The 14,624-nt window shown below is 33.9% G+C and overlaps 1 pseudogene; it reads right to left on the bottom strand.

Annotated features, from left to right (window-relative positions):
• Positions 1-328: 328 nt before the first annotated feature.
• LOC112678413 (60S ribosomal protein L17-like) lies at positions 329-803 on the bottom strand (annotated as a pseudogene).
• Positions 804-14,624: the final 13,821 nt, after the last annotated feature.

The following is a 14,624-nucleotide window of genomic DNA, read 5'->3' as shown; positions in this document are numbered from 1 at the left end:
CTAGATTAGACTATAATCTTCAAGCTTGGAGGAGTTTATGAAACTCTCAGAATAATTTCTACAAAAGAACATTGTTCTTCAGGTAACTGCTCATGGTTTCTAGGCTGAACCTAATTTAAGTAAGTTATCTTTGAGTGTTTTCTTAAACTTTGATGATATTCCAGAACAGCATCAACCCCATGTTTCTAATATTTTCTGCAGATTTGAGGTCAATACCCGATTAAGTCATTTATGGAAAATTTGCCTTTAGTATCTGATTTACATCATTAGAAAGATAAGAGTTACATTCTTCTTCTTTTTTTTAATTTGGATTTATTCTATGCAGAATTTACTTCAGGGCCATAAGGTTTTGTTTCTTCAGGTTCTTCTGGGATATCTTTTTCTTCTATGCAAGTCCTTTTCTGGTTTAGGAACAATCTGCTTTTTTTCAGTAAGAATCATCTCGATGTGGCAGGGAAAGCTCATGTATGGGGTAATCTGGCCATGAGCCCTATAGGTTCTACATCATATCTTTGGGGCTTTGTTCACTTGGATGTGCTCAATGACCAGAGAATCTACATCTAAACCCTTAAGTTCAGCATTACTCTCCTCATTTTTAAGCATGTGCAGTAAAAATTCAGCACTCTTCTTGGGCCACTGACCCTGTGTCCAGCCCCACTGTTTGGCCTGTGCACACCCACCAACTCCACCATTGTAGTGATGGAATGGCACACACTGCTTCTGCAAAGTGACATCCTTCAGATACTTGGTGGCTTTTCGGATATGCATACCCTTGTGGCCTGGGCATTTTCACGCATGTTCTTAAAGTGAACACAAAGTCTGGTCCAGTGAGTAGCAAACCATCTCTGGAGGTCACCTCAGGCCGCTTGGGGGAAGAGCAGGAGTTATATTCTTATGGCTACAACTAAGGAACCTAAAATGATATTAGTGATACTTATTTCCTTTTCTGAATCGTAGCGGACTTATAACCCTTCTTTTTTACTAGATCAAATTCCACAGTATACCAAGAACCTTTTCTGACAAGACCATCCTCTTCATGATTGCCTTCAGTTTGAAATTCTGGTAGTCTATTAAATTATTATGACTCAGCAACTGCTAATATATGGACTTAATTTCCTTTACTGTTTCCATATCTCCCAAATTAGATTGAAGAATTTTTAGGCATTTTTACATTACTCTTGCATTCATTAGAATATCTAGCATTGCAGTTATTAAACTTAACAACAATCAATCAATTGTAACAATGACATGATGTTAATCTGTAAAAAACTAAGGCTAAAGAGGTACTAGTTATAAGCTTCTACTCTATAGAAAGGGATAACAGGGCTGTGGTTAGGAAGGGGCACTTTAACAACAAACGAGTTCAAATTGAAGGACCGCAAGATTCCATTTGGTGACTTTGGCAAATCACTTATTATCCTTGAACTTTAATTTTCCTTCGGTTAAATTTAGGGTGGTAAGATTTCTTATCTCCAAGTTGCTGGAAGTTTTATTGGCTCATTTAATAAATAAAAAGCTTTTACTGCATTTATTAATGAATGTTTTTTATTGTTAATTATTTAAAAGTAATAATAGGGCATAATGTTGGATTCACTGTTACAAAGAGGAGTGCACAGTATTGTATTAAAATGACATTAAACATCTTTCTATTTAACATTCTTCTATTTTTAAATTTGCATTCTAATTTTAAATCACTTGAGTCCACCAATAAATGGAATATTTTTAGGGACAGGACTGATGTCATAAAGTGATCATGAGAACCTTCCTTCTGGAGCTTCATTATCTAGGATATTCTTATCAAAAGAATTAAAATGTGTTTTCCCCCTATTTTGTTATGCTGAGTCTTCACCCTCTGATTGTGCCCATCTGACTTCATTTTGCCATTATTTATGATGTGCTATGAACTCCCTTAAAGACATTGTTTCATCTTCAATGTGTTTTACACTACACTTGACCCAAGACATCTCATCTCTCCATCCTCTAGCTTTAACTTTTCCTTCCCAAGTAAGGCTGGTGAAAGAGCTAAAGGAGATCCACTCTATCCATTACCTACTGCTGTGTTAGAAATCGCCACACATTTAGCAGCTTAAAACAGCAAACATTTTACTATCTCGTAGTTTCCCTGGGTCAACTATCTGGGCATGACTTAGTTGTCATGGTACCTTAGGTACCTCTGGGTAAGGGTTTCTTAGGAATGTTGTAGTCAGGTTGTCAGAGATCTCATCTAAAGGCTTTACTGAGGGAAATCGGCTTTCAAACTAGTGTAGTTGTTGTCAGGGTGTGGTTCCTTTTGGGTTATTACACTGAGGGTCTCAGATGCTTTCTGAATGTTGGCTGAAGTCCTCTTTCTTGTCATGTGGATGTCTCCGGAGAGCAGCTCACAACATAACAGATGTGGCATTCCATCACTTCTGCTGCCTTCTCACTAGAAGCAAGTCATAAAATCCAACTTTCACTCAAGGTAGGAGATTGCAGAAGGGCATGAACACCAGAAGGCAAGGATCATTTTGGTCATTGAAGAAGTTACCAACCACACCGGCTCATGATTGTGAAGCACTTTGTTCACCATTCTGTGCCTTTGGAAACACAGCAAATAGGATGCTGCCTATATATACATACATATATATATGTATATATATATACATATATATATATAAATGGTTAAACTTTTTAATGACGTATTTTTTATGATGTCTATTTCTAATTATTTTCTGAGGCTCCCTCATTTATATAAACTGAGTCAAACTTTCAGCATTTTAAAGATTGTCTGGGGCATTGTGATTCATAATGTGGACTGGAAATGAAAGGACTTGTTTATTTTTATCCTGGATGCATCATGCACTTACTGTTGACTCTCACTTAGAGAGTTGCTAAATAGCTGTCTCTTTTTTCATCTATAAAAAGGAGGCAACAATTTTAGTGTACAAATGGTGAGACTATAAAAACATCTTTTGAGAGTTCCATATAGTAGTGCTTTGAAATCATCTAAGTGGTCTTAATACCAGTAAATTTTAAACAACAAAAACAACAAAAGCCAACAAAAACAACTCTTGCACTTGAAGTTCACAGATATATTTTAAGTTGTGTAATAACAGTTTCCTGGCAGTAACTTCTTGATTCATCTTTCCTGATTTTCATGTATTTTTACAATAACTTTGTGAATTCCTATTAGAAAAAAGCACTTCATTTATAAAGGGGAAGAGTGCTAACAGAACAACTGATCAACTCAATAAAAACCTGATCAGAGAACTGGATTTTTAAGCCACTTACTTTATACCCTACAATGCCATTTTCTTGTCTTAAATATGAGTTTTGTGGACATTTGATGACAACTATCTCAACTCGAAAATGCGATGCCAATATTTCTTGAAATAAAAACAGACTCTTCAAGTCATATTTTGGCATTACAAAGTTAAAATTAGATCCCACTTCAAACAGGCTTCTTTAATTAGGAAGTATCCCAAACAAAAGACCTCACTTCCCAAGGAACATTGGACTATTATGCTAATTGGAATGGCCACTGTATAAGTCTTGGGTGGATCTGAAGAAAGTAGTTGTTATTCTGGCCTGAGTTTCCAACCACACTCATTTTGCTAAATTGCATTTCTTGAGGAGAGCAGCCTGATAGGCTACAAGTGTTACTAATTCTATTAAATACTCCCTTTCATTATTCTTTCATACTTAATGATCAAAAACCTTAACCACTGTCTATTTTTAAATGATATAGTTCCATAAACAGATTGAAATACTTCAGTAATCCCTTCATGATAATTTGGTTTTCCTGAGTGACCACCCTGTTCTTAATTTTCCCAAGCTGCAATTCTAAATTATGCAAATCATAAAATTGTATTTTGAAAAATATGTAATTTTATAGTTGGTTTGGATGATTTAATTTGCAGATTGACAGAAATGATATATATCTTTATAGACAATAGGTTCAACTCTAAACAGCCCTATAACAACGTGTTAAATAGTATTCTCTCTGTCTCCCCATTCTACCTTGTCTCCTGCTTTCTAAGTGTTTATGATCCAGAAAGATCTGTCCTTGTCACTGTTCTTCCGAGGGAGCATTTCTTTTTTTTTTTTTTAAGATTATTTATTTATTTATTTATTCATGAGACACAGAGTGAGACACAGAGGGGGAGAGAGAGAGGGGCAGAGACACAGGCAGAGGGAGAAGCAGGCTCCATGCAGGGAGCCCAACGTGGGACTCATCCAAGGTCCCCAGGATCAGGCCCTGGGCTGAAAGTGGCGATAAACCCCTGAGCCACCCGGGCTGCCTGTGAGGGAGCATTTCAAGCAAGGTAAAGCCATGTCAGATAATCAGAAGTTAATTTAAAAACCATAAATTATTTTTAAACATGCCAAAAGAGAAGCAAAAGTAAATCATAAATTTTAAAAGCTTAATGAACCTAATTTTAATCTACTGGTGGACCCATTTCCAATATCTATACATTTGCTTATGTGTCAATGTGTCAATGTGAAATATTCGCCAATATTATAAACAGTCTAAAAGGGAAATTTTAACTGGATCATTTTGCATTTCTAATCAGAAATTTCCAGTGTTTTCTTTCCTTGCATAATTATGCTTCTTTGTACCCTTTTCCCATCTTTCCCCTAATTCCTTCTCTTTGTTTTACTTGACTTAATTCTTAATCCACATTTAGCACTTTGTTGTTGTTGTTCAAATGTTTTCTCCAAAGAGTCTCCATTTCTTCAACAGGACACATCAATTAGAGAGAGTTTATAAATTCTGTAAATGTGATTTTAAAAGAAACACATAGCATAGCAACAATAAATGTCTTAATTTCACATTTTTAAAAACTTGTCTTTTTTCTATTCTTCTATGTCTTTTTTCCCATGTAACATCATTTCATGTTCTTGTCATTCTTGTCACTTTATTATCTTTTCTCACTTGCATAAATCCATATCTGGCCACAAGTAACTAGAAGTCTTGAAGCAATTTTCTTCTTTCAATGAGTTTTTGTTTTGTTTTGAGTTTTTATTGAGTTACTTTCTTTATTCATGTCTTTATAAAGTAAAAACTGAGACAAAGACCATGGTTGAAAGGTACTCTTTCATCCTTTATTCTTTTTTTATTCTCCAGAACATCAAAATAAAAAATGCTGTGTATACAAGATTCTTAATCAAATGTTTCTTTATACTGTCCATTGAATTAAAAATGCAATAGTTAATGATTTATGAACACACATGTATACATAATTATAAATATATGTAATTCTATAAAAAATATATATACATATATATTCCAGAAATGACACCAATAAGAACTTGGTTTCCATCATTTAAATATTTTTTATGATCATATAGCTCTTTATTTGTACATGTATACATTTTTAATGTGTGCATTTGGTATTTTATTTAAAAATTGGCTTGTGACCTACAAAATATTTTGCACATTATTTTCACTTAACAAGTTATTTTTATGCCCATATTTATAAGAAAGAGAGTATGAACTTTATTTTTCTAATCCTGAACTATGTGGTTGTGCCATAATTTATGTAATCAGTCCTCTGCTGATGGACATTTAGATTACTCCTAATGTTTTTTGTCTTTTTGTTTTGTTTTGTTTTGTTTTTTTGTTTTTTTGTTTTTTTGTTTTTCCTCTTATAAACAATATTGCAGTAGCAATACATCTTTGAAAATCTCTCTCTCTCTCTCTCTTTTTTTTTTTACCATGGGAGTATTCCTACATGATGGTGGGAATGTGAACTGGTGCAGCCACTCTGGAAAACTGTGTGGAGGTTCCTCAAAGAGTTAAAAATATACCTGCCCTATGACCCAGCAATTGCACTGTTGAGGATTTACCCCAAAGATACAAATTTCTAAATTAAAATTGTTGTGTCAAGTAGTCATACTAATTTCCCTTCCAAAATATTGTACTCATTTATGTCTGTTAATATAATGTGTGCGATCACCATCATTCTAATTTTGCTGACCTAAATCAAGTAAAGTAATATTTTGGCTTTAGTTTCTGGTCTTCGAGTTTTGATCCTTAGCAAAAGTGAACCTATTTTCACACATTTATTATTATTTTGTGTAATTTCTCTAAATATCTATTTCTTTTGTCCAATTTATTGTATTTTTGTTTTTTTCCCTATTGCTTTATATTAGATGCATATTTAAGATTTATTTTTGGTATATATTGCAGTGGTTCTCTTCCACATTCTTGCCTTTATAACTGGTGTAGGATTCCTTTTGGGGAACATCACCATTTAAAAATGAAGGGATTGAACAATCCCTTACAAACTAACATCTCTGATCTAATTGTTGAGTTACTCCTGAAATTTGTCCCTAACACTTACATTCCTGACTTATAGCATAGTCTGATGGGAAAGAAAGAAAGACAAAAGACAGAGACAGAAATATCAAGTACATATACATGATAGATTTCAAAGCAAGATCATTCACATAACATCGACCAGAATTTGTTTTATCTTGATGCATCTATTTTAGAATGGTTCATTGCACATTGTAGGGATTGAAAATATCTTTAAGTTCTCTACAAGGAACAGCTCAGATATATAACAGCATATTGATAAGCACACAACACACCAAAGATAATCTATTAAATCATGCAAAAGAAAACAACAGTTACCATAAAGTCTTAGATCCAACAATGACTATTTTTAAATGACATTTTTACATACTGGGAATTTTTTAAATGAAAAATTTAAAATTTAAGTGACTCCATCAAACCCAAGTAGACTGGCTTCTGCAGGTAAGATTGTGCTCTTTCTGGAAAGGGTGTTTGTGATTTGTGTGCTTTTGTCTTCAATTTGTCAAGTATGCTATGAAAATTACAGTGTTTCACTCTTGGTATGTACTTGTCAGACTTCCTAGTTCTTGGAGTTTGGGACATGTTGACTTCCACAGCTGCTACTGCTGCTGCTGCTTTTCAACTCTCTCCCCTTCATCCTCTTTCCTTGTTGTTCTCCTTCCTCCCCCTTCAGCTATTTTAATTGATAGCTGTGCCAGGGTAATATACAGGTTATGAAGGTGCTGCTTGTAGTAAAACGTTAACATGTTTACTGTTCCTTGTCACACCTTGTTATTCTGTTTGTGTTGAAAATTTTTAGAAAAAAGTGTGATGAAGTTGGTCATGTGTACTTAGGTATAATAAAATATTCAGGGAATCTCTGCTCCTTTCTGGTCATTTTATTTTTTACTCAACAAGCACCTTCCAGAGGGCTGTGAAACCTGGGCCCATCTAACAAGTTTTCCTTTTTTCCCCTTTATCTTTATATAAAACTCAGAAAGTGAGAAAGTTGAAGATTCATTGTATGACAAAGGCCTTTTCTGTATTTCAGGGGTTTTGGTAATAAATTGTGTGTGTGCTCATGATAATAAATACTTCTCTCCTGTACAGTAAGTTTTGCATTTTGCAGAGTCAGTTATAAGAAGTTATCATAATGGGTACATGAGACATGGGTATATAGGAAGCTAGCCTGGAATTCTTCTGGCTTATCAGTTTAGAGTTGAGAATTGCTTATCCGTATCCATCATGCAATATACACATGCCCAAGAAAAACCTCCAGTTGTCTCTAACACTAAATAAATTTACTAACACTAAATACAATGGAAGCTTATAAAAATACTGCTGCCTAAAAGTTAAACATTTCTTAGAACTCTCATTACTTAATGCCTAGCATATATTGGTCAGTTCAGGTAAGGGTTATTTTTAAATAGACACACTTCTAGACTTTCTGAAAATTCCACTAGGTATGATCATTAGGAAAGGACAGAAATCTTGAAACTTAAATTCTTTTATTAAGCAACTTAATATTTAATAAAATATAATGATACATCAACAATAAATGTAAAATGTGCTATGCTCTTTAATGTTATGAAGATAGCATTAGATTGTATTTCATTACCCTAGAGATACAATCCATGGAAAACATTTCCCCAAGAACTATAGTAACCACAGTTGAGAATACATTGAAAGAGACACATCTGAGGAAAAACAAAACATTTTAATACTAATAATTTTGACATCTTTAAGGTCAGTGTAATATAATGAAAGTGTGCATGTGCGTGCATGTGTGTGTTGCTGTGTTTCTCTTAACTTGAACTGTAGTACTTGCTCATTTAACTTCTGTTTCCAACAGAGAGTAAAATATACTGAATGGGGGATTTATTCATCTCACTGTCAATGTGCTCATTAGTAGTATTTTTCATTCCTTACTTTGTCATTCCTGAATTTCAGGTAACACTCAGGTAAATCTCGCAGTCTGTCTCTTTCAAGAAAGATATTTAGTTTGATATGACTAACTTCCTCAAGAAGCCAGGGTGGGAAATGAACAGTAACTAGATGAATGTAAGAGAAATTCTCAATTTTGTGAAGACAATATATGAGTACCAAAGAAAACCAGGCCATGTGTTTCACATTAAAATAAAATTCCATATATAGTAAGGATTGAAAAAATGAGGATTGGATTCAGAATTTAATCTCATGCTATTTTTCAAAATGTTAACACTACACGAATATAGTGTATTACTAAATTACACTAATTTGAACATTCTCATGGATTTCTGTCTTGAAATATTTTGCTTTCTTTAAAAGAAAATATGATTGCTTTAAATCTAAATATCAATTTTTCATTGCTTTTTTATCCACATTTCTTTAGATGTTTTCATTGGATTTCTTAATTTTTTATATTATTTCCTGAGAATTTGTATTCATCCGCTAGGACTATTGTAAAAGATTGATAATGTCATTGTTTAGAGTCCCCTGCATTTATTGTCACATCAGAGTCTGGAAAACATATTTTCAAATATATCTTAAATACCTAATTGTATTTCTTGGCAATATCTTTTACATTTATTTTATAATATACCTTCTCTTATTTTCTTAAAATTCACAACTTCTTGATATTATATTTTAAAATTAAATAAAGATGATTTCATGCCCCTACCCTATGGGAAAGCACTTCTTGTGCCAGTAAGAAGTTGGCGCTGAAGGGTATTCATGCATTTGAGAGTTCTAAGTACCTCTTAGAATATCTTGGTGCAGTCAGCTCTTACCACCACCAAATGGTTTCTTCTAGTTCTGTAGTATGTGGCAAATTTCACATGAGGCTTCTGCTGACTGTCTGTGGCTCCTTCATCTGTGGCTAAAATGTTTGTTGCTTTTGCAATTTACACTGATTGCTTAAGAAAAGAATGGTTTGTTTTGCAAAGGCTGCTTTTAGTTTAGTGGGTTCTGTGCATAGTTAGCTACAATGATTTTATTTTGTGGTAATGGTTCAGATTGTGTTTTTTGGAGGCATTTATTGCATTCTTACAAATTACACATGTTGCAGAAAGGTTGTTTTTATCCATACATGGAGAAGAGATACACACAGTACTTGATTGAGTAAAAAACCCAATGAAACAGGATCATGCCTCACTGTCAAATAAAGAAAAATGATGGAGTCAAGAAGGAACAAAGAAATACTTTTCTAGAGTGTTTATTCCAAGTATTAGAATATTTCCATATTTTAAATGCATTTAAGTACATTTAGTGTTGTTTTGAGACCCTTAGCAGTTTTAGGGGAAATATCAGCATGGATGAACTGTTCTGTGATAAATAAGAGTAATGTTAATATTATATTGTTATTGTATGCTATATATTATATGCTCTGTAGTGTGTGCTGGTGGTATTTATAAACATGGTCTCATTTAGGTCTCAATAAAGCATGTTGAAAATTGTTATTTTTATTGAGAGGGAAACCAAGCCTCTAGAATGTCACTAATTTGACTAAGTTTGTGTGCCTAGTAGCAGGGCCAAAATTTAAATTTAGTTCTGATTGATTCCAAATTCTTTTCTCCCTTCATTCTGTTCTATAATATACCTAACAGCAATTACTCCAACATATTTATATCGTCAGTTTGGGAACTCCTTGTTACTCCTATTTTTAAGAGTAGCTTTATGATACGGATTTCTTTACTTACATAATTCAAGGAATAAAATAATAAATCCAGCCCACAGAAATAAAATGTCAAATGTAAACACAGAATTGACTAGCTTGATGTCTGATATGTTGATGTTTCCAAGGAGATTTCAAGGAGAAAGAGAAGGAAAGAAAGAGAGGAAGGAAGGGAAAGAAGGAAAGAGAGGAGAGAAAAGCCAGAAGCTTTATACGTGAACAATATTTGCCAATTAACTTAAAAATATCAGTCACCACATCTTATCTCTTGTGAAAGTAGACATTATTCCTCAGATAAATATTGGCATGGGTTAACAACCCAGAATAATCCTTCTTCATATCTGACAGTAATGATCATGATCCTCTAGTCTTCCTAATACTTTTTTTCATATTTGTATGCATTTGTTCAATTGCCTATTAATTACTTTTCATATTTCTTTCCCCAACCAGACTGTGAGTAAGTTGAGGCTTTTTCAGATTCATAATTTTGTCCTCTCTGCTAGCCGCATAAAAGTATTTCTAGCGCATAGACTTTTTAACACTTAGAATTTGCAAAAAAAAAAAAAAATTGTTGCTTGGATCAATGTCTTTAAATTCAACAATGTAATGATAGTACTAGAAGCTGCCTTGTTGTTCACCTACACTTAGTATCTCTGTCATTGAGAATGTCAATACCTATTTTATCAGGGGTATTAGAACCTCAAAATTGCTGATTATTTAAATTAAGCTTTTAAAAAAATAATTTTGATGATGATGTTGGTGAAATTGATAACCATTATCAATAATTTCATCATCATCACCCCAATCTAATAAGATTACTACTATTGATTTATACTGAGGAGTAAAAATACAGCAGCATGAAAAATAGTGAATCATAAATACGAGAGAGTCATACACACATTGAGGTGAAAGAACATGAAATCTACCTTCTAAAGATCAGAGTGCTTATTGCCAATACTAAATAGATCAGTGATCATGGCTTGGTCAAATGGCCTTTTTTAAGTTTCAGTTTTATTAACTTTAAAGTGTAGAAAATAATAATCCCTACCCTTTTTAAAGAGCTTCGTGAACTGCGAAGTATTCAGTATACAAATGCTAGCTAATATTATTCCTGTAATTCCTGGTCCAAATGTTTCAGTAAATGTTAATTGCTGGTTCTAGGGAAACTTCATCTCCTTTGCTAACCTGAGGTCAATTTTCCTTTAATATCTCACCAAGCAGATTGAGATTTAATTCCTAGTATGATGTAGACCATTAAGTACCACATATTCTCTCAGATGTTATATTTATCCTGAGCATTTTTCACTCTGATTTCCTGCCTCTGATGAATTCATGATCTTTGATATTTCCTTGCTTCCTATATCTCCAGGCATCTTTGTAAACATTTTCATCCTCAAGATATACCCTCCACTCCACCCCATCGCATCATCTGATAAAGCAACAGTAATTCAAGGATCTTCTGTTAAACAGATTTCTGATGATGATTTGGAGTAAAATTTTAGGGCATACATTAGATAGAAGCCGAAAATTGAATATCAGTCATTACTATTCTTTTTCTTTTTTTTTTTAGTCATTACTATTCTTAAAAAAAGAACAGTCATTGACCTTCATCCTGATGAAGTTTGTGCTATTTGTGTCTTCTTTATGTACTGGCTGCTTGCCTTTTCCACCCTCTCTTTCCATAGACTCTTTTCCTCCTCCCACAACTCCTGTGCATCCTCTTCTCCTGGCCTCCCTAGGGAAGAAGCGCTATACTTGTTAAACTGCCCTGCAAAATGATTGAATTCTTGTCTAAACCTATTCAATTAGACTCTACATTTATTTTTCAAAATCGTGCAGGCCAATGAATGGTTTGCTTTTAGTTTTTGTCGGAAAGGTAGGAAAGTTGTTTCAGAATAGACTGTGCTTTTTCTCTTCTGTGAACTCCTATAAGCTGAAGACAACTTTTAAGGTAATATTTTCTTTTATTTTTTTGCCTGATTATGTCTTAAGTATTTAAGACAGAAAGCACAAGTGACCCTTACTTTTCCTTTTCCACACAGCTTAATTTTGTGTGACTTTTGAAAAATATAATACAAGTCAAAATTTATAGTAATAACATGTTTTAATTTATTTATGATTTACTAAGCACTTTTTAGTTCCCTGTTGGCACAAACAGAATTCTAAAGACAAACAGCTATGTAATTTTTAAGTTTGTAGCATCCATGTTAATTTAAAAAGGAAAAAAACAGATAAAATTAATTTTAATAACATTTTAATTCAATTAATCTGAAATTTAATCCTTTTATCATCATCACTATAAAATAGTAGTGAGATATTTGATGTCCACTTTTTGTATTACATCCTTGAAATCTACTAGTGTTTTTAACACTGCCACTCTCAACTCACACCTGCCACATTTTTACCGGGTTAAGAACTATGTGAGTCCAGGGTCTACTCTATAGCCCAACACAATTCCAAGCACGCATGAATGTTGCATATTTTATCTCATACAATTCTCGTGATGGTCTGATTATTAATTCTGTTGACAAAGAAAACATAAAGAAGTTAGTTAAGTCGTTTAAAGTTACATATCCATACGAAGGCCAGAAATTGAGTTTAGTTCATTGAGACTGGAGAGTTTTTGATTTCAATGTTATGCTTCTACTTCTATGCTTTACTTAGCTATTATTAATATTTGGCTAAGTCTTTAATAAACTCGGGGTTAGATATCTGTTTTTCTCCTTTTATTGCATGTGTAAATTTGGTAAAGAACGCTGAATTGACATATCTGTGGACGAAAATGTTTTCGTGGTCAGAATGTTATTATAAAAATGGATTTAGGTTGCATAAGTACATGCTGTTCTTTTGAAATGATGTACCTTAGCAATGCCTAAAGGGATTTTATCTATGCAATTCTTGGCTCTGCTACTGAATCAATGAAAAAGGGAACTAATTTGTGGAGGGGATGTGGGGTTTACTTCAGTGGAGAGCTTTTAGTAATTACTGGTTTCACGTTAATTTGAGGAGTCAAAGTTTTACCTAGTATCATTATTATTTCCAAGTTACTTATATTTCTTTATTTAAAAAGAACATGAAAGGTAATGTTTGTGAGGTAATTAGCTCTACGGCAACAATATTCTTTTAAACATTTATCTTAATTCTGTTTATAATAGGATTTTTTTTTCAGGAGTGTTTATTATTTCACTAGGAATTCTAAGTAGATTTATTTAACTAGATCATTTAGCTTATTTTTATACATAAGGTGCCCAAAATATTTCAAATAGAAGCCTAAAATATCTCAACTGGCATTCTCATGAAGTGACTATAACGGGGAACATTCTCCAGGCTATAGATGTGATGTGGAGGCTGGGAGGTTCCCAGTTGCAGGGGCTGTTAGAGGTGGGACTGAGGGAGGACTTCAGATGGGTTCCATCAGCAGTCATTGTACATGAGTCCTTTCCTAGCAAACATTTTTTTCCAGATTTCCCGGGGGTCCTGGAGGTCTTTTAGTTGCATTGTGCTCATTGACATGTTGTTGCCTTTTGTCAATTTTCACAGTAAAACTGGGAGATATGCTGAAAGGCAGGGTGACAGCTACACATCTCTTTTGCTGACTGGCTGCATGAAGGATGTAGCAGAAAGAAAGTCATGTGTAGTTTACAGAAGATAGAATAAGTTCCATATGTTCACCATGCAGGCAGTCTTTGTGTCACAGTGAGGGCTTTCCCAGTGCCTATATTTAATTTCCACACAAAGTATGGGCTTTTCTAAAATGCTCACCACATTTTACTGTGTGCACAGTTCAGAATACTTTCCTTTATGAATCACACATTGAGAAAAATAGTGCTTTACCCGCATGAACTGTTAATTTATTTATAGGGGACAATTTTCTTTGTTCTTTCTCCTCCTCCTCTTCTTTCTTCTTCCTCTTCTTTTTCTTTTTTCTTCTTTCTTCTCCTTCTGTTTATCTCCTTCCTCTCCATCCTTCTCTTCCTCCTCTCTAACAAATTCACATTCAAGTTTGGGCTTAAGATGATAATTAAAAAAAAATTTAAAAAAAGAGTAGATTCACTTTACCACACTGCCTTCCTTCAGTTACTGGCTTCCCAGCTCTAACTCTCCTCTTTGGTCTGGGACTGCCACTCAACTAGTTGGTAAAATTCTGTGCTGTCTAACGTCTCAGTGGCCTAGTTCCAAAGGCCCAAGAAAATAAGATTGCTCAGATCTTCTTTGGCCAGGTTTATCAGTCTGGAAATTGACTGCATGTCAGTCAAGTGCCCAGTACACTCCCTGATCCAATAGGCTCTTTCTAATGGGCAGTTTTGTCCAAGAAGTGGGGTTAAATGTATAGATGATTACCTCAGATGGGGCAAATAGTAGACAAACTGAATTCCTGGCCTCTCTCTGTTTCAACCCTACAACTTGATTTCCTTCTCTCTTTCCTATTTTCTCTGGATGACTATCCTGGTGGCTTTCATATCCTGGAAGTGTGACGGTAAAGTAATTAAGTAGTAACGTAATAGATTCTTTATAGAGAAAGGAACTGTATTTATTGATAATATAATATATTCCAGGAATTTGCATCTCCCTTAATACTCACTTGAAGCCACTGAATAAGGTATTATTCATCTTCATTTTACATTTGATTAAGCAGGCACAGAAACAGCAAGTTACTTTGATTACGATCGAGCAGCTACTAATGGGTAGCAG

This window comes from Canis lupus, chromosome 29 (assembly GCF_003254725.2).
Source record: "Canis lupus dingo isolate Sandy chromosome 29, ASM325472v2, whole genome shotgun sequence".
Classification (NCBI taxonomy): domain Eukaryota; kingdom Metazoa; phylum Chordata; class Mammalia; order Carnivora; family Canidae; genus Canis; species Canis lupus.
The sequence above is the reverse complement of the archived record's forward strand: the minus strand, read 5'-3'. Positions and strand labels throughout refer to the sequence as shown.